Here is a 27,763-nt window from a genome sequence, read left to right on the forward strand (position 1 = left end):
TCTCACACACTGTCCACTCTGCCCACCCGATCACCTGCTTCCCTTCTCCCTCCCATCCATGGCCGCGTTTCTATCGCCTCCCTTCCCACATGTCAGTCTTCCGCTATCCACGTGTTCACCCATAGCCTTTCCCCGTGCCCACGTTAGCACACACCCGTGCATTTGCTGCCACCTGTCTGCGTTTTCGCTATCTCCTTTTCTACCCATCTGGGCATCCATTCCTTCTCATATCCACTCATCCACCCACCGCCATTTTGCTGTCCCCACCCCCGTCCAGCACCCACTGTTCACTGTCCACCCTGGCACCCTCTATCTCTCCATATGTCATGTTCACCCTCACGCCTATCTACTCATCCATTCTTCTACCCATCTGCCCCTCCTTCTTACCACCTCTCAGTCTGGCCACGTATCCTTCCACCCACATGAATTCCTTCCTCTTCTGTGTAAACCTTTAGCCCACCCAGTGCTCTCCAATGGGCCCCATCATCTCCTGCTTCCGTGAGTGTGTTTACGCTCCCCACCAGCCACTAGTGTCCTCCTACTCAGCCCCGATTGTTGAGACCGTAGCCACTTGTTAAGGTTTATTCTAGGGTATCTATTTCAGGCAACTGTAGCATAGTAGGAAATATGTGAACCTGCAGCCAGAGAGAAGAGTGTCATAATTCTGGTTTAGCCGTTCATTGGCTGCTTGACCTCGGGAAGGGGTGGGTGCTCAACCTCCCAGGTCTCAATTTCTTCACAGGTAAAAGGAGTTAGTGGTACCTACTCTGGAAGGTAGTTAAAGCATCTAGAAGATGCCCAGAAACATACATGGCACCCAGGGGGTACTCAACAAATGTTCGACTCCCCTGAGGAGGAAATGCAAAACTAATTAAAGGCCTCCTAGATTTTCCAAGTGTATAGAGGAGGTGGCTGGCTGGGCAGACACGCTTCCCGAGGCTTTTGTTCTGTATTTTACACGGTCCCCACTCCAACCAACGACATACACACAGGAGGTGTTAAAAGCAGAGACAAAGGGTGGGTGGTGTGGACAGCAGGATATGGTTAAATCAACTCATCTCAGCAGGGGGCCCAGGACCAAACCATGGGCATCATGCCAACTGCTCATTAGAGACAAGAGACCTACTTGCCATGCCTGGCAATGACTGCAGAGGGCTGAGCTTTGCTATTTCCAAAGGAAGCTGGATGTCTGGGAGAAAGCCCCTCAGCTAAATCCTGTGGTCCTGGACGTTCTCTGCTGAGATGAACAGGACCCCAAAGGGAATGTGCACTGAATTTCCCACCTCCCACAGGAAGGCCCAGAAAGTCTATAGCTCTCTTTCCTGAAGTCAGATGCCCCTTTTGAGCGAAGATGGCTTTCTCCTAATTACCCGGTGGTGGAATGGGGAATCTTAAAGCCACACTCTTTGATTTGTGACCGCATCCTAGGTTGTAAACCAGCCATGAGATACTAGTAAATGTATAATAACAATCTCTCAAGGACAGTAATAAAAGCAGGACCTGGTTTGCAACATTTGCCAGTTTCCGTGGTGTAAATGCTCCCACCATGGCTGATTTCAGGCTGGGGACTTTGAGTGCAGAGTTGGGAAGAGACGCTCGGTCGGACACCATCGAAGGAGCATTTCCACCAAACGGGTACAACAGACATAAATGACCTTAAGAGCATCGATGGCGGCAAAATAGAGTAAAATAGTGATGAAGTGATGAATTTTGAGTATTTATAAGCTTTGTTTTTCATGTAATTGAGTTTAATGGTAGCTTTATATGCTTTAACTTTTTAGTCACGGCTGCATTTAACAACCAGCTCACAGCACTCCTGAAAAGTTCCACCTACATTAGTTCAAGTGAATTTGCGTTTCCCAGTATCCTCAGCTTGAGGGTCATGGGGAGAGCATCACACAGCAGTTTGAGTGGGAGAAGCAGAAGAAGCCACCTTGGCCTTGAACCTTTGCTGGGGTGCTCTCCAGGGTGAATAGTCTGCAGGGCTGACCAAGTGTCATGTTCACAAAGAACAGAGGGGAACGTGTGATTTTCTGCCTCATTCACTTGAGAAGCAGGTGTTAAAACAGGCTTTGGCCTCCACTAGACCTGAGTTCAAATTCAGATTTTACCATTGGGTGGTAGTGTGACATCAGGCAAGGTACTGAACCTCATCGAGCCTCCTGAATAAATCAAACGATTTGTTCACTTGACAAACATTTATTGAGCACCTACTATATTTCAGGTACTAGAAACAGAGCAGTAAGCAATCAGACAAGAATCCCTCTTTGCATATAGCTTATGTTCTTGCCAAAGTATTCAATTACCTGCCATGTAGTATTATGGTGACTGTTTTTAGACGTTATTGTTATTACTGACATTATTTAGATTTACCACGCAGATGTTATTGTTTCCTCCACCCACAGAGGTTGGATGAGGTGGCAGTGGGTGGGATTCTGGTTTCTCGAAACAAAGACATAGTGCTACCCAAAACACAGAATTCTCTTTCTTGAGTTTGACATTTGTAACTTTTTAAAAATAGGAGTTGACTCCCTGCCCTGGTGTGGTATGCCTTACCCGGATTTCACATCATCTGTTAATCATCCATCCATCCATCCTTCCATCCATTCATTCATCCATCCATCATTTCCACCCTCCCAGCCACCCACCCACACACCCATCATCCACCCATCCATTCAGAAGGGAAGCATCTCCAATTCCAATATTTCCTTCCATGTGAAGGTAGCAATTAGTGCAATTCTTGTCCTCTCCCCATGCCATCCCAGGAGAGGTAGTGTGATTTCTCTGATTGGTGACTTAGGCTCATGGGACCTGGTCCTTCCCCTCTTCTCCCTGCTTGGAGCTCATCCAGAGGGAGAAAGAATAATTTCCTGATCCTCTAAGACCTTCCTCATCTAATATGTCAGCCACTTACCACATGTGGCTATTAGCATTTGAAATGTGGCGAGTCTGAATTGAGATGTGCCATTTTGCTGTAAAATACACTTTGGGATTTGATGACATAGTATGAAAAAAAAAAGAAGGTAAAATACCCCATTAAGATTTTTTTTATGTTGACAATGTGTTAAAATGATCGCCGGTTAGGGACATTGGGTTAAATGAAATGTACTTCTCTAAGTACCTTCACCTGTTTCTTTTTATTTTCTTAATACGGCTGCTAATAGATTGCAAATGACATTTGGGGCTCGTGCTATCCTTCTGTTGGACGATGCCAGCCTAGACGTAGGCTTCGTTCCTGTGGTGAGGGCCGGGAGGTGGGTGGCCTGTCCTCACCCCGAGCTGTCTGTGACAAGGTGGGTTGGTCCGCCTAATTCTGGGGTTCGCTGAGCATACCCATTTGCCTTTCACAGAGAGCTGTGTTGCGTTATTCAAATGAGCTTTTCTCCACACCGAAGGTGATATGTTGGCCTCCTTCTGTGTCTCCTTGGTCTCATTTCCCAACGTGTTCAGAACTTGGGTGGAGAAGAGGAGAACTATTTCTGGGTCTATTAAGGACCCCCTGCCATTCATCCAAACAGTGCGTACCAAGGACTTACCGTCTGCTCATACCCCATGCTGGGTACTGAGCAGAAAACAGTCAGACAACTCAGCAACATGCCTGGCCTCCAAGTGGATGAGATTTCAAATGATCATGCTAGAACAATTCTCATGGACACAGAGGTCCCAAATTGTGCTTTATGATCTCAGGGAGGTGCCTGCATTTCTGCAAGGACATCCCCAAGCCTTCTAAGGGTCCCGGAACTCCTGGTTAAAAACTCTTTGTTTAAAGCAGGTTTTTTTCAATGTAGGCACTGCTGATGTTTGAGTTGGATAATTCTTTTTTTTTTTTTAATTTTTTAACGTTTATTCATATTTTGAGAGACGGAGCATGAGTGGGGGAGGGGCAGAGAGAGAGAGGGAGACACAGAATCCGAAGCAGGCGCCAGTCTCTGGGCTGTCAGCACAGAGCTCGATGTAGGGCTCGAACTCACAGACCGTGCCATGACCTGGGCTGAAGTCGGACGCTTAACCGACCGAGCCACCCAGGCGCCCCGGGTTGGCTAATTCCTTATCGCAGCCTGTCCAGCATGTTGTAGGATGTCTAACAGCACCCCTAGCCTCGATAGATGTCAGCAGCATGCCCCCCCTTCCCCACCAAGTTATGACAACCAAAAATGCGTCCAGACATTGCCAAATGTCCCCTGAGGGGTTAACTCACCCCAGCTGAGAAGCACTGAGCTGGAGGGACCTACAGATGCCTAGATTCAGACATCAACACGCAGAGCATCTTATTTCTAAACAGACTGCAGGCTCCGTGAGTGCTCATCTGTGGGCCCCCGGCCCCTGGCCTGGTGTCCTGGTACCCTGCCTGGTGCCAGGCACCTGGTGGCCCTGAGGAACATGACATCTTTAGTTATTTTAAACTCAGCCTGTGCCGAGAAACGTCCCTCGCCCCCCAACTAGAACTCACTGCTGTTGAGTGAGGGAGAAAAAAATGTCTGTGAGGAGGCCTCAAGCCAGATGTTCCTGGGGCCCGGCCGCCCTTTAGCTCTCTCTCTCTCCCGCTGCCAGAGCTGTGAGTCTGACGGACACACGTGGGTGGGCAGACCCCCTGCCCCTACCCCAGGGACCCCTCCTCCTGGCCCTGTCGCCTCTACTGCCTTCAGCGCAGACCCAGGATGGGGGACTGTCACGGCCTCCAGGGGACTCATCCCCAGGACCCCGGGGGAACCCGGCTGACCCAGGAGTCGGGCCACACCTGGTGCGTGTAGAATGAATGAAAAAGAAATCAAACAGTGAAAAGCACGAGGGCCCTGGTGGCAGGCAGAGCCAGGCCAATCTCACATTTCACACTTTTCTCTGCTGTGTGATCATCAGTAAAGGACTTTCCCTCTCTGAACCCCACTTTCCCGCTGGGAACGTGGGAACGGGGGTTGACGGTCTATCTCCAAGACCCTTCCTGCACTGATGTCTGAGGGGTGTTTTTAGTCCGGATGACTGGCATCAGCTCTTTGCTCTGCTCGGGCAAATTCATCCTCCACGGTAAGGTGATCGGGGCGAAAATGGTTTTAGTTCAGCCTTGCTGTCTGAATTTCTTTCTTTCTTTCTTTCTTTCTTTCTTTCTTTTTTTTTTTTTAATTTTTTTTAACGTTTATTTATTTTTGAGACAGAGAGAGACAGAGCATGAACAGGGGAGGGGCAGAGAGAGGGAGACACAGAACCCGAAACAGGCTCCAGGCTCCGAGCTGTCAGCACAGAGCCCGATGCGGGGCTCGAACTCATGGACCAGGAAATCATGACCTGGGCTGAAGTCGGATGCATAACCGACCAAGCCACCCAGGCGCCCCGCTGTCTGCATTTCGAGGTTTGGTCTCCAGGCTTCATCTGCCTCCTGCTTCCTCCCAGCTTCCGTTTCTAGGCTCAGCGGATACCCAAGCCGTGGTAGTTATTTTGTTATTGAGTGTCCGATCTCACCCTCACTTGGCCTCTCAGTGCCTCAGTTTCCCCGCAGGCACAATGGACGTAATCAATAGTTCCTACCTAACAGAGTGGCAACCATCATGATTAGTCCTCTTTGCAAATGAGGCGTCATGCCCCGGCCGAGGTTATGTGAAAGCAAGTGGTAAAGCTGGGATTAAAACCCTGGTGTGCTGGGGCCCGGAGCCCGGCTTCTTTACCCATATTGGGTCGCAGTCTTTCAAGTCAGAGACCATTCTTCCCAAAGGAGGAACTTACTATGGATTCGCACTGGGGACACATATGCGCACAGACTGCAGGTGGGTCCACAGTGGGGAGGAAGTGCACACCTGTGCCCGGGCACTCGAGGCCCCGCTCAGCGGTGCCTGTGTTCACTCGGCAGATGTTTGCTGAGCACCTCGGCTGTGTCAGGCACCATATGCGGGAGCAAAAGCACTGCCTTTGTGCTCCTTACGATCTAGCAGCAGGAGAACAATTATGATTTTAATAATACATACGTTACGGAACCTAAGAGTCGGTGAGGGGGTTAAGGGTGGGGGGCGGACAGAGCAGAACAGGAAGGTCAGGAGTGAGGAAAAAGGAAGAACACATTTAAAAAAATTGTTTTAAGGGCTCCTGGGTGGCTCAGTTGGTTGAGCGTCTGACTTCGGCTCAGGTCGTGATCTCGCGGTTCGTGGGCTCGAGCCCCGCATCGGGCTCTGTGCTGACAACTCGGAGCCTGGAGCCTGCTTCGGATTCTGTGTCTCCTTCTTTCTCTGCCCCTCCCCCGCTCACGCTCTGTCTCTCTCTCAAAAATAAATAAACATTAAATTTTAAAAAAAATTGTTTTAAATGCTTATTTATTTTTGACAGAGAGAGAGAGAGAGTGCGCAAGCACGAGTGGGGGAAGGGCAGAAAGAGAGGGAGACACAGAATCGGAAGCAGGCTCCAGGCTCCGAGCTGCCAGCACAGAGCCCGACGCGGGGCTCGAACCCACGAACTGTGAGGTCATGACCTGAGCCAAAACTGAGAGTCAGATGCTCAACCGACTGAGCCACCCAGGTGCTCCAGGAGAACACATTTTAAATAGCGAGGTCAGGGATGGCCTAACCAAGAAGGCAATACTTTAACGAAGACTTGAAGGAGATGAGGGAATTATCTGGGCGGGTGTTTGGGAGAAGAGTGTGTTAGATTCTGAGAACAGTCAGTGCAAAGGCCCTGAGGGCAGGCGTGTGCCTGGCGTGTTGAAAACGCAGCAAGGAGATCAGTGGGGCTGGAGGGGAATGAGCAAGAGAAACGTTGGGGCTGAGGTTGCGTAGGGCTCTGGGAGTCAGAGAAGGACCTGGGCCTGACTCTGAGTGACGCTGAGCAAGTGAGGGCTCTGAGTGGAGAAACCACAGGTGTGGGAGAGGCAGAGTCACCCCATCCAGGGCCCTACGTCAGATGGAAGGGGCTCCAGGACTCCTTACCAGTGGTCTCCTATGGAGATACTCAGCACAGAGGTGCGGGGTCCTGCGGCCTCCTCTCCCAGAAGCATCTGGAACCCAGCGCTCAAGCCCAAAGTTCTGCTCGCCAAAGCCCCGCCGCCCAGCTTGAGCTCCCCGGTCACGCCAGCTCCTCCACACCGAGTTCCCCCTCCCCTCCTCACCAGCCTGGAGCTTTTCATCCTGTGTTTTGTCCCCTTGGGCAATTATTTATTATTTCCTTCTCCAAAGTGTTTCTGAGACACAGCTCTTATGAAAGATGCTACACTGAATGAAGTGAGGCGACATCATAATTCACCCCGGCTCCGGCTGAGATATTTGAACGACAACACATTACTGTCCAATTTCGCTGCTCTCTGCCTCGAGGGGGGAGGCAGGAACCCCCACGCGGGGTGCTTGGAGCTTTTTTCAGAACCGAACGAAATGGATTTGGCAGCCGTGGTACCGAATGGGGCGCCACGAGGAGCCAAGGCAGGAAGGCAGCTGCCCGACACGCCTCAGAGGCTTTGCTGCTCAGTGTCCCCTACAGGGCAGGGTCTGGCTTTTCCTCCTTCCTTGGTGTCTCCCATGGTACCCGCTTCAGGATGCTAAGGGAGCTGTTGTAAAACGCAGGTCTGACTTCAGGCTGGCCTGGTTTAAATGCTCTCTCTCTCTCTCTTTAATGTTTACTTATTTATTTTGAGAGGGGAGAGGGGCAGAGAGAGAGAGAGAGAGAGAGAGGATCCCAAGCAGACTCTGTGCTGGCAGCACAAAGCCTGATGTGAGGCTCTATCCCTCAAACCGTGAGATCATGACCTGAGCTGAAATCAAGAGATGCTTAACCGAATGAGCCATCCATGTGTCCCTGCCCCTACCTCTTGATAGCTGCATACTCTTGAGCCTCAGTCTCTGTACCTCTATAATGGGGATACAGATCTCTACCCAGAACTTGGCTGTGAGGCTCACCATGACATATACATAGTTTGTGTTAGTTATCTACGACTGCACAACAAATGACTCCGAATTTAGCAGTTTAAAACAAACAAACAAACAAACAAACAAACAAACAAACAAAAAACCCATTTATTATTTCACAATTTCTGAGGGTGAGGGAATCCAGAAGCAGCTTAAGATCTGGCTTAGGGTCTCTCATGTGGTCCCTTTCAGTTAAGATGTCAGCTGGGCCTGGGCCTGGGGCTGGGGTCTACAATGCCACACTCCAATGCAGTTCCGGAAGGCCTCCTTTCCTTCTGACTTGGACCCTTCCACGGGCTCATGACATGGCAGTGGGCAGCAAATGATTCAGACAACCACCAACACGGAAGCCCCAAAGTCTCCCTGCCACCGATGGTTTTAATAAATCTACGGAGCTCTGCAATCGCCACCATCATCCAGTTGAGAACATTTCCATCATCCCCAAAAGTTACCTGGTGCCCATTTACGGTTCATCCCAGCTCCTACTCTCAGCCGTAGGCAACCACACCTCTGCTCTCTGTCTATCCATTTGCCTTTTCTGATCATTTCATATCCATGGAATCATAGAACACACAGCATTTTCTGTCTGGATTCCCCCTCCTGGCAAAATGTGGTTAAGGTTCATCCATGTTCATCCATGTTCATCCATCGAGTGGATCAAGACTTCCTTTCTTTTTATTCGCGGAGGAGCATTCCACTGAATGGACATACCACATTTTGTTTACCCCTTCATCAGTTGACGGCCAGCTGGATGGTTTCCAGTTTTTGCCTGTGATGACTGAATACCTACGAGCATTCCCATTCATGCCTTTGTGTGGACACATGTTTCCTTTGTCTCGGGTAGATTCCTAGCAGTGGAATTGCTGAGTCATGGTAAACTCACTTTTATCTATTATAAGAAGCTGCCAAATTGTTTTCCAAGGTGGCTGTGCCATTTTAAATTGCCACCCATAATACATCAGGGTTCCAGTAGCTTTGCAGCCTTGTCAAAGCTTGGTATTATCTGTCTTGTTGATGAAAGCCATTCCCGTGGATGCGTAATGCTCTGTGGTGTGGTACCCATTTGTATTTCCCTAATGACTAATTGTGTTGAGCATCTTCTCGTGGGCTTGTTAGCCATTCGTACATCTTCTTTGATGAAATGTCTATTCCAATCTTTTGCCTATTGGGCTTTTTGTCTTATTGTTAAGTTATAAAAGTTCTTTATATATTCTGATTACGAATCCATGATCAGATCGATGATTCACAAATATTTCTTCCCAGTCTGTGGTCTGTCTTTTTGTTCCCCTGCTGGTGTCTTCTAAAGTGTGAACGTTTTTAGCTAGAATAAAGTCCAGCTTACCAATTTCTTTTTCTCTTATCGATCAGCGTGATCATGTTTTATTGATCATACATAAGATCTCTTTGTCCAACCCGAGGTCATAAAGATTTTCTCCTATAATTTCTTCTAAAAGTGTCATAGTTTCAATTCTTATGTTTAGATCTATGACCCACTTTGAGTTAAGTTTTGGATATGATGCAAGCCAAAGCCTGAGTTGATTTTGTTTCTCCATCTGGCTCTCCAACTCTTCTAGCACCGATTGGTCATAAGATCATCTCCACTGACATCTTAAAACCTTCGGTGAAAATCAGTTGACCGTAAATTAATTTAAGGACTCATTCCCGGACTCCTAATTCTGTTCCGTTTGCTTTGCGTGTCAGTCCTTGTGCCGAGACCATACTGTCTTGTTTCCTGTGGCTTCGTGGTCAGTTTTTACATTGGGTAGTGTAAATCCTTCACCTCTGTCCTCCTTTTTGAGAATTGTTTTGGCTCTTGCACTTCCTTTGCATTTCCATATAAACTTTGGGATCGGTTTGTCAATTTCTACAAAAAAGGGGTCTATGTGGGATGCTAATGTCTTTCATAAACTACTCTTGAAAGTGTCATGCCATCAATTGTGCCATATTCTTTTTGCCATATGGACCAGCCCTGGCAAAGGAAGGGAGGGGACCATGCAAGGGCGTGTGTCCCAGGAGGTGAGATCACCGGGGGCTGTCCTGGAGCCTGACTACCACCCAATGGACATGGGTGCTCATGGGGAGTAGTGAAGACCTGGTGTGCAGAAGGGCTTTACCCCTGCTCCTCCAAGGCACCGATCAACTCTCTCAGGTTCTTTGCTCATCTTTCTGATGATATAAACTTAGAAGGTGAGGTCCAGGGACAGGGTGGGGGTGCACCAGAACTGGGAGGTGACAGGAAGCCAGGCGGCCATCTAAGTTCAAGAGTGCTTGTGGACTCGGGTACTTTCAGGGGGACTCTGTCCTCTCCCGTCACACTGGGACCTCCCTCTGAGCGACTCTAAAGGACCGTCAGGTGGAGCTTTGGTTTCACCAGCGGTGGTTGGACTTATTGTGTGTCTTAGTCACTTGGGGTCTCATAAGTCACTTGCTCCTGGTAAATAATATGGTCCCAGCTATCGCCACGGTAGGGCTGCACAACAAATCATCTGATAGCTCAGCTGGGTTACAACTAGCAGCATTTCCTCTCAAGCTCACGGGACTGCGGTTCTGCTGATCCAGGATGGCTTGGTCCCATGGCTCCGTTTCCACCTGCGGGGTGGGCGGGCTGGGTCCAGGCTGCACGCTGCACTCAGGTCTGCCCCATATGTGCTTCCATGGAGGCTCAGGCACAGGCAGCAGCTGCCAAGTTGGCTCACCGGAGTGCCAGGGAGTGAGTAGAAACATGTGGTGTGACTGAGGCTCCATCCTGGAACCATCACACTATTGCTCCTGTCCATGACCCACCAGCCAGATCAGGTCACATGGCCACGTCCAAGTCCACGGGGAGGAAACGTGCTATGCTCTTTCTAGTGGGCGATTCTGCAGGTGTGGCTGTGCAGTTTTAATAGGGGGAGGGTGTGAAGGGTTGTGAAAAATGTCCAATCTACCACACGCACCAAAGGGCCGAAGAGGTGCGCCGGATTATTATCTCCATCTTATAGAGGAGGAAACCAGGATACAGACGGATGTGGTCACCTCAGAACACCCGGCTGGGACTGGAACCAAAAACTACCTGGTTGTAAACGCGTGCAACTGCCCACTGACCTTGCCCGGGACTCCCCGTGGGTAGAGGTGTCATGAGAGCTGATTTGAACTCAAGTCTGAGGGTGTTCTCTGACTCATGGAGCTGTCTGGCAACAGAATGGTGTCCTCCTCTCCACCGAGGGAATTGAGCGCCTTGACACAGAGGCTAGATGGCCATCTTTCAGGGATGCTGGGGGCTGCGCCCCTTCATTCCAGAAATTCCTTTCGGCATTAAGCTCGGGGTCACTTGGTCAAGTTAGTTCCGGGGCCACAATTTGAATCCAGGTCTCCCGGCTCCCAGATTTTACAACCCTCGACCGTCCCTTCTAAAGGTCATTACGGTTCAGCTGGTCCAACAGCCACGCTTTACAGAAATGAAGGGCAACGGAGGGCCAAAAAGAAGACCACACAAAGATACCTCCAGATTTAGTGACAATGCTGGACTTGAACTCCGGTCTTCCGGGTGGCCATCCGCCTCTCCTTCCAAATCCTGGATTCTCGTGGTGCTGGGAGCCTGCAGCTTCAAGGGCCTGGGCCAGGAGGGAGTTAACAAGATAACGAAGTGACAGCCACACTCAGCGGCAGCCTTTTCTTGTTTAAAAATGCAAATGCTTTGCAAGGCCATGCTCAATGCTTCACGTTTTCTGCCACACAAATTACTCTTTTTTTTCCCACCCTCTAAGACTTGTCTGGGATTGTTTGTACTACAAAAACCAGAGGGAATTGAGCCATTTGCTGGAACAATCCAGCTAAATCCGGCCTCTGGGATGAGGCCTGCCTCAGCAATGAGGGCCCTGGCCGCCTCCCTCTGTCCTCATCCTCCCTCCCACTGGCTGGGATGGAGGGCAGGCTGTCTGGGCTCAGTCCCCCCACTTCCCCGCTTCCTCCTCCCAAGGACCAGAGATGGGCCTGAAGGGCAAGTCTGGCTCAAGAAGGGCACCTTTGCAGTGGATTGTTTCCATTACACAGGTGGGAAGACAGAGGCAGGGATCTTCATTCATATCCCAATTCTCTCTCACTTAGGAGACCCAGGGGCAGATCTCAAATTTCTGACTGCTGGCAACTACCCGGTTTTTTCTTTGTTTGTTTGTTTGTTTTTTGGTCAATTAAGCTCCTCTCTTATTGACGTATTACAGGTCCATTTATCTATATATCTTTGGCCTGTGGAAAACAAGTGGAATTGATTTTTTCCCAATGATACCAAGTAAAATATTATTATATTGTTTAAAGCAAGTAACAGGAGGGGAGAGGGGAGTCTATTGGAAACTGTCAGGGGCAGGTACAACAGACCTTTGGGAGGTAATTAGGTCATGAGGGTAGAGCCCTCGAGAATGGGATTAGTGCCTCTTAAAAGAAGAGGACAGAGAGCTGGGTAGCTCCCTTTCCGCCATGTGAGGAAACAAAGAGAGGACAGCCCTCTGTTACCAGAAACCAGGCCCTCGCTAGAGTATGACCGTACCAGTATGACAGGAAAAGATAGGATTCATCAGGCAGAGACGACAAGATTGGGTGGGGAAAAACAGGCAACTACTCACTTTTATTCTCTAGGTCCGACTAGCTTTATTTCTGTGGCGCTGGTGAGTCAGCAACACTCACGGGCATCCTGTGTGCTCTGAGGCGGCCGATTTGGTTATCAGCTTAATCCTCATGATAAGGGTCATTACCCCTATTTCATAAAAAAGGAAACCGAAGCTCAGAGAGTGAAGGATCATGATAAAACACATAGACTCATCATTTTGTACATCAAAAAATGGCTGTCCGTTGACCACTTCAGATGGCTCAGCTTACGCAACTTCCCCTTGGTCTAACGCTAGCAAACCCATTTAATTTGGGTGTTTTAGTTTGACCTTGTTACTGATGATTTACTGACTCGTTGGCTTCCGTTTTGATGAGCGGGGTGGATATGTTAAGTCGGCTTGCATTTCTGTAAGTACCTACATCATAGCCGTTGCCGAAGCTCAGCCAACGTGTCTGTGGGCTCCTAAGTGTCATCGAGGTTCGAAACCTTCCTTCAACTGTCCCCTTACTCAGCTGTACCGGGTGTCCACTGTCCGGTAACGGATGGCCCCAAAACTTAGTGACTGAAAACAATAGGCATTCGTTATTTCAGTTTCTGTGGGTCCAGAGTTCAGGAGCAGTGGGATAGGGTCGTCCTGGCTTAGGGTCTCTCACGAAGTTGCTGTCAAGATGTTGGACAGCGTTGTAGTCATCTGATGGCTTGACTAGGGTTGGGGGTTTGCTTTGAAGAAGGCTCACTCACATGGCTGTCGGCAGGGCCCCCCTTCGGAGGTCACTTTCTGCCATTCTCTCCATCGTCTGTACATTGGAAGCGTGTTGCTAAGTCTGGCCCGCACTCAGGGGCTATGGAAGGGAGTGATGTTAAAGAATTTGTGGACCTATATTAGTACCACCACGTTCAGCCCTCGCCTAGATGCTGAGAGTACCCAGGGCAGCAGAAAATTCCTGGCGTTCTTTCTGGACTTCTGTCCTTAAGCTGACCCCCTCTAGCATTTCTCTTTGGGTAACCGAACAATTACCTAAACAAGTCACTAGAGAAAGGGGGCCCATTGGTTCTTCTCTTATGTGGCTCTCCCACGTGGGAACATAGTGGAGAACACGATGGACAGCCTCTGGTCTCTGCTCTCCGGACAGACCAGCCTCCTTCTTCCTTGGGCATTACTGTATTAGTAACTAAGTTCATGGGACACGGCCTAGACCATGCAACTTTGGGGAGGGGAGGTTTTAAGGTATCGTGGGACAGGCGCTGGATGGGGAAAGGACTGGGTTTCATCCTGATCTGTCTAAATGGGCTGCAGGACTCCATCAAATAGTCAGGACCCTGGGCACTAATGGCGCATAATCCAGCCCGAACTGGCCCACGCTGAAATAGGAAATGTAATGGCTTATATAAGTAAAAAGGTCAAGGGTAGATCAGGCTTCAGAAGCTGCTTGAGGTGAGCACTCAGTGACGTGGAGAGGGAGGTGGCTGGCCAGTCACTGAAGGTCCAGTCGCCTTCTTTCCTACTGCAGAACTGTGGCTGAGAAGCAGCGGCCCAGCCAGGAACTACATTTCCCAGCCTCCCTTGCATTCAGGCGTGACCATGTGACCGATTCCCACCAATGGAAGGGAGTGGGAAGTGGTAGGTGTGGCTTCCAGGTTAAAGAGCTTGAGAAACAGATATGCTTCCTCCACCCCATCTCCCCCCAAGGGCTGAGTCCAGAGAATTCCAAGACACTAGGGGAAGGTGAGGCACAAGGTAGAGGGATCCTGGATCCCGGATCATCTGAAAGACCCGTGTCAGACTGTTACGTGAGCAAGAAATAAATTTTTATCAGACCAAGTCACCGAGATTGGGGTGTTTATTTGTTACAGCAGCTGGCATTGCCCTAACTACTACAGATACCACCAGGACTTCGTCTGTCTCCAGCTCTCCACGGGATGGCATATGTCGACACCTCTGCTTCCTGGGTTGGAGCAGAAGAGATTGTATCCCGCCCTCCTGCTAGTACGGACAAAGTCTCGGACCTTGTCACTCATCGCTTTACTTTGGGAGCTTATCCCCGAATGAATGACTGCGTCCACGGGGTTGCCGGGCTTGGATTGGTCCGCCCAGGGCGTGTCTATCCCTGGGAGTCCATTGCACGTGGGCGGATGTGGGGGGAGGGGATTGGACGCTGCACATTTGCCCATCACCGTGAACCTGGGCGGTGCCGACAAACCCACTGAGCTTCAACATCCTTCCAGTTCAACCAGGGTGCTGGCCACGGGGGTGCTGTGGAGGGATTCTTGGGATGGAGCAGCCCGGAGAGCTACCCAGCCTTGAAAATGCGTGCCTTGGAGATGCTCAACTTCCTCCCGACCGGGACGTCGTGGAACCGGCTCGTTTGGGCTCTCCCAGCTGAGCGTGTTCTATCTCCCCCAGCCTTGTGTTCTTCCTCACATCCACGCAGGGCACTTTCTGGAAGGACATCAATGTCTGGGCCCGACGCGTGCGGTTTTGAACATCACTCGCTCGGGCTCGCCCGCTGCCGGCTCTCTGGTTGGTTCCGCTGCCATCCGGGACCCTTTGATGGGAAGGAATTCATCAGAGCCGGCCTCTCCCCCCGAGAGGCAGCGTTTTCATGTCCTCGCCCGAGTCTCTGGTCCGGCCTCGCCTAATGGGGACGCGGTCCACGAGGCCCTTCATGTGGCAGATAATGAGGTGGATGGCTCTTTCAAACACCTCCTCCCAGAGGCCCTCCAGACTGCCCCAGTCCACGCAGAGCTCTCTGAACTCCCAGGTGATTTCTACTTCGGCACCTAATTGTAGTCTGTCCTTTAAAGGAACAGTTTCCTACTCTTCTGTCTTGCGTAAAGTCCTTGAGGACGAGAAGGTATTTTCTCTTTTCTTGTGTTCCCCATGGGTCCTTGGGCAGAACTGAGTGCAGAACCAAGGAAATGAAACGAAATCAAGATGACATTTATTTAACATGGACTAACTGTCAGACACCCCACTGGGCGTGTTTGCATCGAGCCCTCATGTGGTTCTCACCGGCAGCCCTGTGAATTGAATATTCGGACACACATTTTTACGCACAAAGAAACTGACACTTAAGACAGACTGTGTCACACGCTCAAGGTCATGTCAAGAGGAAGAGAAAGGATGACTACGCAAATGCAGGGGCACTGTGATTCATTCAGCGCCTGTGTCTTCTGTGGGTTCCCGCTGCCGCCAGACTCCTGGGAGGTTGGGGGTGGGGAGGGACAATAGGAGAAGAAGGTTCTCTGTACCTTAGTGTTTAGGGGCAGGGTCTCTGGGCTTGCTCTGTAGGTTCAGATCCTGCCTTGACAATGGAGCCGTGTCCCTGCAGAGGAAGCATTTCCTCCCTCCAGCCCCAGCTGTCCGTGTGTGGGGTCGCTGCAGGAGATCCAAGGCTTCTGTGTGTTCCACTGCCCTACACTGCTTCATTTACTGGCCCCTTGAATGCAGCACTTATTTGGCGCTTACGGTATGGCTGAAATGATTCTAAGTGCTTTATGAGTACTAACGCATTTCGGGCTCAGACAGCCCTGTGAAGCAAGCGCTGTTGTTATCCCTATTTTGCAGATGGGAAAACCGAGGCTCAGAGAGGCCAAGTGACTGGCCAAACAGTAGAGCTGGAATTCAAACCCGGTCTTCCTGCCTCCAGAGTCCCTGCTCTTAGCCTCGACGCTTAACTGTCCGTTTCTTTAATAAACAGTGGTTGAATTGGATTGAATCACCCCAGTGATTTCGGCCAGGACTGCTTGGGGGTAGTTTTCGTGAGTCCCCGCGGGGCTGAGCCAACCGTGTCCATCTTTCCCTCGGACTGTGATTCCGGAGTGAAGTCACACTCCCACGAGGGAGCCCCTGAGAAGGTTCCAAGCAGAGTCAGCAGCGTGGCCTCTGCCAGCCCCTCTGAGCTCTGGAGCCTGGGCTGCTCAGCATGGTCCAGCGGTTCCAAAGGGCGATGCCCTGCTGAGACCTGGATCAGTGGTGCCAGGCGCTTGCCAAGCCGTCTCTGCAGGCTGAACCCCCAGCACTTACAGAACCCCGTTCTCTGCATCCTCTCATCTCAAGGCAGCCCACAGGCTCTCACTCGGGTGCCCCCCGCCCCAAGGCTTTCCCCACACAGAGCAGGGTTTCAAAGGAGCATTGTCTGATCTCGTGGGTCTCTTCCCCCTCCGCCTGACTGGCGACAGTCCCACACCAGCTCTGACAAATCTCGGGCTTACTGCACAGTCCCTGGCATGGCTGATGATGGCAACGGAGGCAGGAGGAGCCCAAATTGGCCAGCTGGCATCGGCGGGGCTTGGGGACTGGTCCAAATACGCCTTCTTCCCTCAGGCCTTTTCTTCCCTTTGTGGCTCAGGCTGTTTGCGATTCAAGATGCCCTTTGAGGATGACTCTGTTCCCGGAGGAAGCGGTGCCTGAGAGCACAGATCCAGGACGATGCCTCACTGCCCTGTGTCCTCTATCACCATGCCCCCTCCCTTTATTTTTTTTTCTCTTTTGAATTTTGTATGAGATATTTCCATGCACAGACAGGTGCAAAGGATATTAACCAAGTTCTGCTTACTAACCGCTGGGAGTTTATCTCACATCTCCAAAGTGTAAGGACGCGTGGGTATGCTCCCTCAATCTCAAAAAAAAGTACTGCCCTTCGCGCAGCCAGACATGGTCTCTACAGTGTTTCTGTATCCCTCGCCGGCTTTGAAGGAGGCAGGTGGGTATAAGTACCCCCATCTTACAGATGAAAAAACTGAGGCCCAGAGAAGTGGGCTCTGACCCGCCATTGGTCACACAGCCAGGAAGCGATGTTGCCAACCTTCAAAAGCAAGATTTATCCGCACAGCCCCCACCTCCTTCTGCTCCCCCACCAGGAGCCAAAGCAACTAGGACAAGAGACAACTGTGCTGTCACTGTGTGTGAGCCCCTGGAGTGAGGGGCTGTGTCTTCCCTGTGTCCTCAGTCCCCGGGCACCCACTGACTCTCGGTGAGACCCTGGCTATGGGAGGCGGTTTGCTTGGGAGAGGGGTCAGAATAATCACTGTAGTCGGGGCGCCTGTGTGGCTCAGTTGATTAAGCGTCCAACCCTTGGTCTCAGCTCAGGTCTTGATCTCAGGGGTGTGAGTTCAAGCCCCGTGTCGGGCTCTGTGCTGGGCATGAAGCCTACTGAAAGAAAGAAAGAAAGAAAGAAAGAAAGAAAGAAAGAAAGAAAGAAAGAAAAAAGAATAATCACTTTTGGATTCCAGATTAGGTTTCTGGAGTTGCTGTAACAAAGGACAGCAAACTGGGTGGCTTCAAACAACAGAAATTTATTCTCTCTCGCAGTTCCAGAGTTTAGAAGTCCAAAGTCAAGGGGATGGTGGGGCCATGCTCCCCCCCCCTCGAAGGCTCCAGGGGAGAATCCTTCCCTGTCTGAGATTCGCCAGGTAGCTGGCGATCCTTGGCATCGTCCGGCTGGGAGATACATCACGCCAATCTCCTCCTCTTCATCACACGGCTGTCCCCCACCGGTGCCCCTCTGCCTCTCTGGGTCTCTGCAAGTCTGTCTCCTTGGAAGAGCTAGTCCCTGGATCTGATCTTAACTAATTGCATCTGTGCTGGCCCCATTAACAAATAAGATCTCATTCTGAAGTTCTAGGTAGACGTAAACTTCGGGGGAGCCACTAGCAAGCCCTGTACAGATTCTAATCTGTCACATGCTAGCCATGTGCCCTTGGGAAGGCCGCCTACCTTGTCGGGGCCAAAATTCCTCATCAGCGAAAACAGGGCCAGTAGGATCTACTCAGTGTAGAATGGCAATGTTCATGTTTGGAAGGGGATATATTTAGAAGGCGATGCATTCCAATAGGGGCGAACACAATCCATTTACTTATTTACGTGTTTGTGATTACTGGGGCTTACAGGAGGGCAGCAAAAGACACTTCAGTCTGTGTCCAAGTTCCGAACCAACTGAGAAACAGATGCCTGAGTCGGACAGAAGGAGGCCGGACGTCATCCTGACCCTGATGAAGCCGTGTGGAAGGTGTGGCTTGGCTTTCAGCCGGCCTCCTCCCACTCACAGAGCTGCTGGTCCTACCCCTCTCCCGGGGCCCCAGGGTTTCCCCTGCAAGCGGGTGGTGGAGGCATTGGGGGGGCGGGGAGGGGGGGGTATCTGCACATGCTCAGTGCCGCTCCCAGACTCACCAGCAGAGGGCTGGGGAGGGAGACGCGGGATTATCAGAAGACTGGAAACCAGGGAAGGACATTCCTCCAACAGGTATACAAAAGTAACCCGGCACTGCCACCTTCTAGCTGGGAGAGCTGGAGCAAGCGACTTAGCCTCTCTGAGCCTCAGTTTTCTCATCTGTAAAATGGAGGTTACAAGAAATCTTCGTTCTTAGGTCTGGGTGTGAATGAAATGGTTTCATACCTGTCAAGTACTTGGAACAATGTCTAGGTCAAAGCAAGAGCTTAGTTAACATCAGCTTCTACTTTTAAGGTCTGCTTCATCCCTGCTGTGCAAGGCTCAGGATCAGTGGAAAGGGAGAAAGGGAGGCTTGATGTTATTGTGAAACATTAGAGCTGTTGGCAGGGCCCCTCTCCGGTCTCATTCTCCTGGAGTGAAGAACATTCCTGGCATTTGAGCTGGGCTGGGGGTAGGGTCGTGGGCAGGCAGGAGGCCTCGGCAGACTTGTGGACGTAGGGGAGTCGGCACCGGAGGATGTTGGGATGCTGCACAGGAGGATGACGTCAGCTGGAGAGCACTCTCCCCATCCCTCCCCGGCCGAGAGCGAAGGAGAGAAGGAGAACATTCTGGCTGGCGGACTGGGAGGTTTCCTTTTCCCGGGAACATCCATCACGCCGCCCGAGTTGCCGGCTCCGGCCTGGAATTGACCCCTTCCAGGGCTGGGTGCCTTGTGGTACAGCTGTGCAGAACTGGGTGTGGGCCCCTCGTAAATGGTTCTGCGGGCCAACCAGCCTGATGCTGGAGCCCAGGAGTGAGGGGAGGGGGGCAGATGGAAACTCAGAGCCCTGTCCCAAAGGTTTACACCACCTGGGATGTGGTGCCCCAGGCTGTACCCGAGTCCACAGAAATTAGTGGCCTTCTGAGTGGTTGGTTGGCCTCTCCAGACATCCCTAAGTCGAAGAGAGTGAATGTTGTGTTATGAGGAAGTTTGGATTATCCAGGCTCCGGGCTCTCTCCCTGGTCTGGATAAGAAGGAAAGCACTTGGATTTGAATCCTTGAGCAAGTTACTGAATCTCCCTGAGCCTCAGTCTCTTCATCTGTACAATGGAGATAACGACGGAGTACCCTCCTCTTCATCAAGGATGTCACGGAGCAGCCAAAATTATGTGAATATCTTCGCACACCAACTGGTGCATAGTTAGCGCTTGATCAACGTTAGCTGTATCAACAGCGATGGCAGGGATGGCGGTGGAGACAGTGGTGGTGATGACGGCGATGTAGTTTAGGCCTGGGATTTGGTGCTGGTGACACGAAGACTTTAAAGGAAAGGGCAGGATAGATAAACACACGAACGGCAATTACCATACTCTGCGTGCCAAGGGCGATTACGAGGGACATTAGGTTGAACTCTTCAGGACAGGGTGTTCACTGTCACTGAAGCATGAAACCTGGGCTGGGACTGGGGTGGTAAGGCATGGGCCAGAGAGAAAGGCAGGGCATTGAATGCCACCCCAAGGAGTCTGGCCTTGGTTTTACAACGAGGGGGAAGGTACTGACCACCGAACACAATTGGATCAGCTGGGACTAAGGGTAGTTCAGAGATACCTGATGGTACCAGCTCTTGTGTATGGCTGATACACCCAAGGGCAGGTGATGGCGGGTGGGGAAAGGGTTAGATGGGTCGGAGACCTGTGAACAATGGGTATTGGTCCTGTGATGGGGCTTCAGGGGCTGGAGGCGTCAGTGAAATCGGGAGCTGGTGTGGGAGCTGGGACTGGGAAACCAGGGTGGTGCTTTAATCACAAGGGGATCCTTGGTTTCTGCTCAGATCCCTGGCTCGATGCTTGCTACAGAAAGGCTCCGACCCTCTTCTCAGACTGACTTATTCTGGGACACAAGCTGTCCCTGAGCCAGAGCCCCAGCGACACAATGAACCTTGATTAATATTCATTCATTCATTCATTCATTCATTCATTCAATGTCTATTTACTGAGCACCAAGCATTGCTCTGCGCCCTAGGGATCACGCTGGAGAATGAGACAGATGGTGTCTTGGTCCTCACGGAGCTTCTATTTTAGAGGACATCCCCCTTCAACTGACCCCAGCCCTGGCTACAGACTGACCCCCCAACCTTGCTCATGGACTAGGCCTGTAGCCTGCTTCTCAGTAGAGGTCTGGCAATGCTGGTCCTTCACGATCCTGCCTCCCACAAACTCCGTGGACACCATCACTGTTATCAGCAGCGGGGAGGGGAGCACGCAGAGGCCCTGCCGGGGGCTGAGAGCAGCTGGCTGCCTCCACATAATCTGCTCACACTGCTGGAGGAGCTGTCCTCCGTGTCTGTGTTAATAGCCTGGAGCAAGAGTTGGACACAGTTACCTCTTGGTGATGGCTTTGCCCCCTGACTACCCCAGAGTGCTAGCAGGTGTGTGTGAGGCATACGTTTGTCTTAATGGTATAAGGGCCAGGAACCTTCCCAGAGACCACGGGTCCTGAGCCGTGTTTTCCAGGCTGGGTGTCCCCCTGTCTAGACTGTACTCCTGGAGGGCATGGGTTGGGCCCAAGTGTCGTGTGCCCAGTGCAGGCTGTGGAATGTGCTAGGAGCTTTGCTCCCGTGTGCTGAATGAATGCATGCGTGAATGGATGAGCTGGATGGAGTGAGGCTCAGGGGAGACAGGCTGCTTCCACGCGGTTTTTTTTCCCCCTTGCTTGGAGCCAGCATCTTGCCCCCCTGGCTGGTTACTGAAGGCCTAGGCAGCAAACCCCGCGGAAATATAGAGCGTTATCTAAATGGTAAATAGCGTCGGTAACAGCCAAGATGGGCTCTATGAACAATGTGCAGGCTTATTGGCCGAATCCTGCCTCCTGTCCTCCCCGCTACGGACGCCGTTCTAGAAAGCCTGTCGGGGCCGGTTAGTGTTCACACTTTGTCAGGGCCAGTGAGGATCTCCGATGCAGCACCAGCATGGGACGTGCGGGCAGCGGTTGGGGGAGAGCCGGGGAGCAGGGGAGCCGGGCCGCCAGCATCGGGTCCTAGGGCAGGGATGGCACCCGGACCTTGTGTCACCTTGCAGACAGACGTCTGATACCTGCCCCCCACCCCCCCAGCGCATCCTCGGTTCCTCATTTGTCACTAAATAGAATTTCACTACTGTCCCAGGGAGCCTGCTGTGTACCAGGCACCTTGCTTCCTTGTTTCAGATTCTTAGAACAAGCCCGGAAAGTTCTCCGTCTTACAGACGGAGAAACTGGGGCTCGGACAGAGGAACAGACCCCCCTCCCCCAGCTAGGGAGTGCTGTAAATGGGCTCGAGCCCAAGGCAGCCTGACTGCAGACCTGTGCTGGTGGCCAAAGCGAGGGGCGGGCCGCATCACAGGTTTGTAAAGTGTTTGCAGTGGAGGGAGGCTTTGTTCAAACACAATCTTAGCGGAAACTCTCCACGGGAAAGACATAAAAGCAGAGAGGGGCTGCCTGAAGCTGCAGGAGGGGTGGGTGGTCAGGAGGCAGTGGGCCCTTCCCGGCTCCCTTCCCACCCCCCCTCCCCCCCCACCCCGGCTCTGCGGCCAGCAGGGCTCAGTGGGGACTGAGCCGGGCTCACTGGGCGGGGGGGGGGGGGGGGGGGGGTCGTGGTGACCTGAAAGGTCTTGAACCCATCTTCCTGGGCTGGAGGGGACCCTGGTCTCACAGGGTTTCCTGGGAAGGACCCACTTGGGGCTACACTTGAGTGTTACCACCGGCCTCTCCCTAGATAACGTGGGTCCCGTGGATTATCTAGGCTGGCCCCCCTCCAGCGACCTCCTCTAGGGAAGCCTCCTTGCCTAGTGGTCTCAGGCTCATCAAAACACCACCACCCACCGCCATCAGACCCTAGACCTGTCTACACCCAGCTCAGAACTTGAGTCCTAGATTCTAGTCCCACCAATGTCCTTGCCTCCGTTTCCTCCCCGGTGCATGGAGGGTGTTGGGAGAGATGACCCCCCCCCCCCCGAGGGTCTCTGGGGCTGGGAAATCCCAGAAGGCTTCGACTGCAAGTCTGTGCCCCACGCTCCCTCCCCCCTTGGGCTGGCACCTGGCTGCCTCCTCCATCCGTCACTCTGGGTGGACTCTGAGAAGTCCATTTGGTTTATTAACACAAACACTCTTGGCACAAGCCCCGAACAGCAAATTGGATGGGAGTTCAGGGAAGTCAGGGGATGTGTTGATCACCTCCCCGCTCAGTCACCTGTTCCAGGGCGAGGGGTGTGGAGGGGTGAATGAAGTCACCTCCAGAAAAGCACCCCTCCCCTGCGTGGCTGCCCAGGGCTGCTCTCTGATCTCAGTTCCGCGCTGGGCAAGGTCCTGCTTCTGTCTGGTCCGGGCCTCGGTGTCTCCGTCCGTGACTGGGGGCACGAGGAGCTACGGACGCAGCTGGACGGTGGCTCCGGGTCCCGGGGCTGGCAGCTGGCGGAGGGACCACAACGGTCCCCCCTCCCCTGCCCTGGCTCAGTCACACTTTCCTCAGCTGTATCATGGGGCTAGCGATTCACCTCCGTAATCATTAACCATGGGGCTTTAAAGGTAAATAATAGTAAGTAAGAATAATAAAGCTAAGTACGTGCCAGCGCTTTGTATATTAAGTGATTTAACCCTCACAAGAGCCCAGCGAGATGGGTGCTGTCCATGGCTCCATTTCCCGGGTGGGCACCCTGAGGCACCGAGGTTACTGGGTTCTATTGGGGACTGATGACATCTTGCTCTCACCCCTGTCGGCATCTGGAGGATGGCTCACGGGGGCCTGGGCTGCAGGGTGGGGAGAGGTCAGGAGACACTCACGGAGGAGGCGGTGGCTGTGTTGTCGTCTTGAGGTACGAGGTCAGCTCTGGGTGGCAGGGACCAGGGAGAGGGCATTCCAGGCAGAGGGAACAGCATGTGCAGGTAGCTGAGAGGCTGCCTCGCCTTGGCTCAGCATGTCTAGGAGCAGCAGGTGATTTGACATGACCAGGGCCTGTTTGTAGGCACGTTCAGGTTGGTCACAAAATACTACAACTGAGGGCTTGGTCCATAGACGTTTGTCTCTCTCAGTTCTGGAGAGGGGATATCTGAGTGGGGTGCCGCTGATGGTGTCCCTGGTGAGGGACCCCTGTGGCTTGCAGATGGCCACCTTCTCTCTGTGTCCTGGGGTGGCCTAGAGAGCAAAGTGAGAGCCAGCTCTCTGGTCTCTTTTTTTTTAATGTTTATTTATTTATTTTTGAGACAGAGACAGAGAGACAGAGCATGAGTGGGGGAGGGTCAGAGAGAGAGGAGGGTGGGGAACCTGAAGCAGGCTCCAGGCTCTGAGCTGTCAGCACAGAGCCTCACGTGGGGCTCGAACTCACCAACTGTGACATCGTGACCTGAGCCAAAGCCAGTGGTTTAACAGACTGAGCCACCCAGGCGCCCTTGTGGTGTCACTTTTCATAAGGGCACTAATCCCATCCGTGGGGACCCACCCTTGGGACCCATCCAACCCTGGCTGCCTCTCCAAATACCACCTGAGGGGTTAGGGTTTCAACAAATGGGTTGGGAAGGCACACTGTTCGGTCTGTTGCACACCAGCCTTGGTTGGGGTGGGGGGGAGGATTTATGAAAAGACTCGTGCGGAGGCAGTGCTTGGAGGTGGAGCTTTCTGTCTCTCGGCTCCTAGGACCGTGGAGCGATCAGAGAGCACTGGGGAAGGATATAAAAGGTACCTAGAGCTCTTCTGGAACAGCAGGTGGCAGAGGGGCTTTGCTCCTGGCAGATAGGGAAGGGGGGCTCCTCCGCCTGGAAGAGGAGGGGCCCCTGGAGCTGCTCTAACTAACGCCTTCTCTTGGTCGTTCATCTCGGCTGCCGGACGCTGGGAGAGGCAGGATTTTGTCCTGCTGGCCACACCTGGTGGGCCTGGGGCGAGTTTCCTGAAAGCCAGGTCTTGCGGGAAGGTGTGGGGACCTGGTGTCGGGGAGGGTCGTGGCCTTGGAATCAGGCTGGTTCCGGCCTTGTGGCCGCTTTCCGGATGAGGAAACAGGCTCCACCTTCTTCAGGGTTGTTCAAGGTCACCGAAGAGGGCTGCACCGAGGCCCCCGAGCCGGGTCAGTCCCCCGGCACCAGGAATCCCTACAGACCCAGCTGGTCTCCTCTCCCTGCTTCCCTTCTTCCTCTCCTCCACGCCTCCCCCCTACACTCCTCTCTCCTCTCCCTGCATCCACTTCCCTACACTGCCCATCCTTCACCCCCAGGGCCTGTATGGCAGGAACACGGTCTTCCTCTGGGATGTGGACTCCGAGCCCCCCTCGGGCCTCACCTCTCACCCCTGCCCTCAGACTCGCACTTGACCCTGGCAGTTTCGGGCCAGGCCATGCGCTCAGTTCCTCAAGCACCCGGGGCCAGGCCACCTGCTAGGCTGTCTCAGGTCCCCTGCTTACCAGTGGTGCGATGGGCAAACCACCCAGCCCTTCAAGCCTTTGTGTCCTGATGTATAAGTTCAGAAGTAGATAGCATACCCCTCATATCTAAAGAGCTTATGTAGGGCCTACCATAAAGCAGGTGCTACAAAGGGATTATTACGATGCTGATGATGTACTTGGGGGATGGCTGACCGGGGGCCTGGAAGGCAGACATGCACTTCATGTCCATCTTGGCTTGTGCCCAACACTGGGCTCAGTGCGGGGCATACGGCAGATTGTCAGTAAGGGCCGGTTGAACACATCAGGGAGTGGGGAAGGGTCCACTCCCTGGGACCCACCAGTCTGATGGAGAGAACATGACCCCAGCCAGTCAGATGAGGGACACAGGCCACACTCACATGTAAACACCAAAGTGTTCATTCCCAAAGGGCCACCGTGTAGCGCGTTCTGGTGCCTGCAGCCCACCAGGCGAGGCTAAATAGAGGGGCCCACGTCAGTGCCGGGGCAGAGGGGACAGAAGACCAGTTCTGAGAGAAGGGGTTGTCCGGGGCATGGCACAGGCAGCTTTGGGGTGCCCTCTCTTGCTCTCTGTCCCACCTGCAGACTGGTTCTGCCACGGGGTGTCCCCCCAGCTGCCTGTCATGACCCCTCTGCCCTTGGGTGGGCTCCGCGGGGGCGCAGGGAAAGGGAAGTGTCCTCAAGTGCCCCGAGAGCCTCTGGGCCAGGAAGCCAAGGTGGCTGTCCTTGAAAGTGTCCCGATGCCCGCACCTGCCTTCCGAGAGCCTCTGTCCCAGCCCACCCTGCCACTCCGACTGGCCTCAGCGCCCCCTTCAGCTCCTCCACCCTCGGAGCCCACAGCCACATCCTGAGCGCCAGCCCTGGGCCAGGAGCCTGCACACCTGCCATCTTCTCCAGGGCCCACACCAGCCCTCCCAGGGCGACGGTAGGAGCTCCATTCTACAGATGAGAAACTGAGTCCCGGATGCCGTGACTTGCCCAAGGTCACGCAGCTAGCTGATGGAACAGGTGGGCTGGAGCCAAGGAAAAGGCCCTGCCCATGTCACCCCGCCCTCTGCATCCCTCAGTACTGAAGACATCACAGAGGTTTTCCTTGCCTCAGTGTCTCCATCGGCCGAGGGGCCCCTCTTCTTGCTCTGCTCCCCGGGCTCTGGAGGGTGAATCCAGGCTAGCGGTAGGCACACCGGGGATGAGACACGTTATAAATAGACCTTATTGTGGCAAAGTGCCAGCAACCGCCTTCGAGCCTCAGGGCGGGGTCCTGGTGCCACAGCTGTTTGCCAGCCTGGTCCAGGGTTCCAGTGGGCAGCACAGCCCCCCACCCCCCACCCCACCGAAGTGTGCTTGTCTGGGACATCTGTCAGAGGCCACTCCATCCCACATACTCGCCTCCCTTCCCCTTGTGGGAATCTCTTTCCTTCCTCTCCGTCTACAGCCTCGTCCCCCTCTCCCTGGGCTGAGACAATGGTGGTGCCTCTCACCCAGGGCAGCGTCTACAACGGTTCCAGACCTCAGTGTGCTCAGCTAGAGAATGGAAGTCTAAACTCCCTGTAACAGGCTGAACGGTGGCCCCCGGCAACAGCGGGTCCTCATCCTGGCCCGAGGAAATGTGACCTCATTGGAAAAAGGCTCTTAGCTGTGGTTAAATTCAGGATCTTGAATTAAAAATAGAACTACTGCGAGATCCAGCAACTTCACTGCTGGGTATTTACCCAAAGGAAATGACAGCAACTAACCTGAAAAATGCCTGCACCCCCGTGTTCATTGCAGCGTTATTTACAAGAGCGGAGACGTGGAAGCCACTGGCCTGTCCGCTGAGTGGACGAAGGGATGAAGAAAACGGGGTACACGCACTGGAACGTGAGTTGGCCACAAGAAAGAAGGGAACCCTGCCATTCGCAGCGACACGGATGGACCTTGAGGGTATTATGCTAAGTGAAATAAGTCAGAGAAAGACAAATACCGTGTGATCGCACCTATATGTGGAATCTAAAATACAATTCAAAAAGCCCCAGATCCACAGAAGCAGAGGACAGATTGGTGGTTGACGGCGGGTGGGGGTGGGGAGGGGCAAAACAGAGAAACGTGGTCACAAGGTACAAGCTTCTAATTATGCAATAAATAAGTCCGGGGGATGTCATGTGACCATGGGCGACACTACTGTATTGTATGTTTGAAAGTCGCTAAGAGGTTAGAGCTTAAAAGTCCTCATTGGGGGAGGGGAGGGAATGTGTCACTAAGTGTGGTGACTTATTATGTGTGTTAAGCGGGGTGACTATTTCACAATGTGTACAAATACGGAATCGTTATGTTGTGCACCCGAAAGCAATGTAATGTTGCATGTCAATTACATCTCAATAAAAAATGATCTGAAAAAGATTTAAGGCAGAAGATCTTGAGATGGGAAGATGATTTGGGTGATCCGGGTGGCTCTAAATGCCACCTCACCTGTCCCTGTAAGAAAGAGGGCAGTGGAGGGGCTTCACACACACACACAGGGGGAGGCGGTGTGGGGGCCGAGGCAGAGGTTGGAGGCCTGCCACGCAAGCCGAGGAACGCCTGCAGCTTCCAGAAGCTGGGAGGGGCAGGGACTGAAGGCTCCCCGAGAGCCCCCAGAGGGAGTCTGGCCTGCCGACACCTTGCGTGGGGCCCGGTGATACTGATTTCAGACTTCTAACCTCTAGAACTGTGTGAAAATACGTGCGTTCCTGTTGTTCCAAGCCACGTTGTGT

The sequence above is a fragment of the Acinonyx jubatus genome, chromosome C1, assembly GCF_027475565.1.
Source record: "Acinonyx jubatus isolate Ajub_Pintada_27869175 chromosome C1, VMU_Ajub_asm_v1.0, whole genome shotgun sequence".
Classification (NCBI taxonomy): domain Eukaryota; kingdom Metazoa; phylum Chordata; class Mammalia; order Carnivora; family Felidae; genus Acinonyx; species Acinonyx jubatus.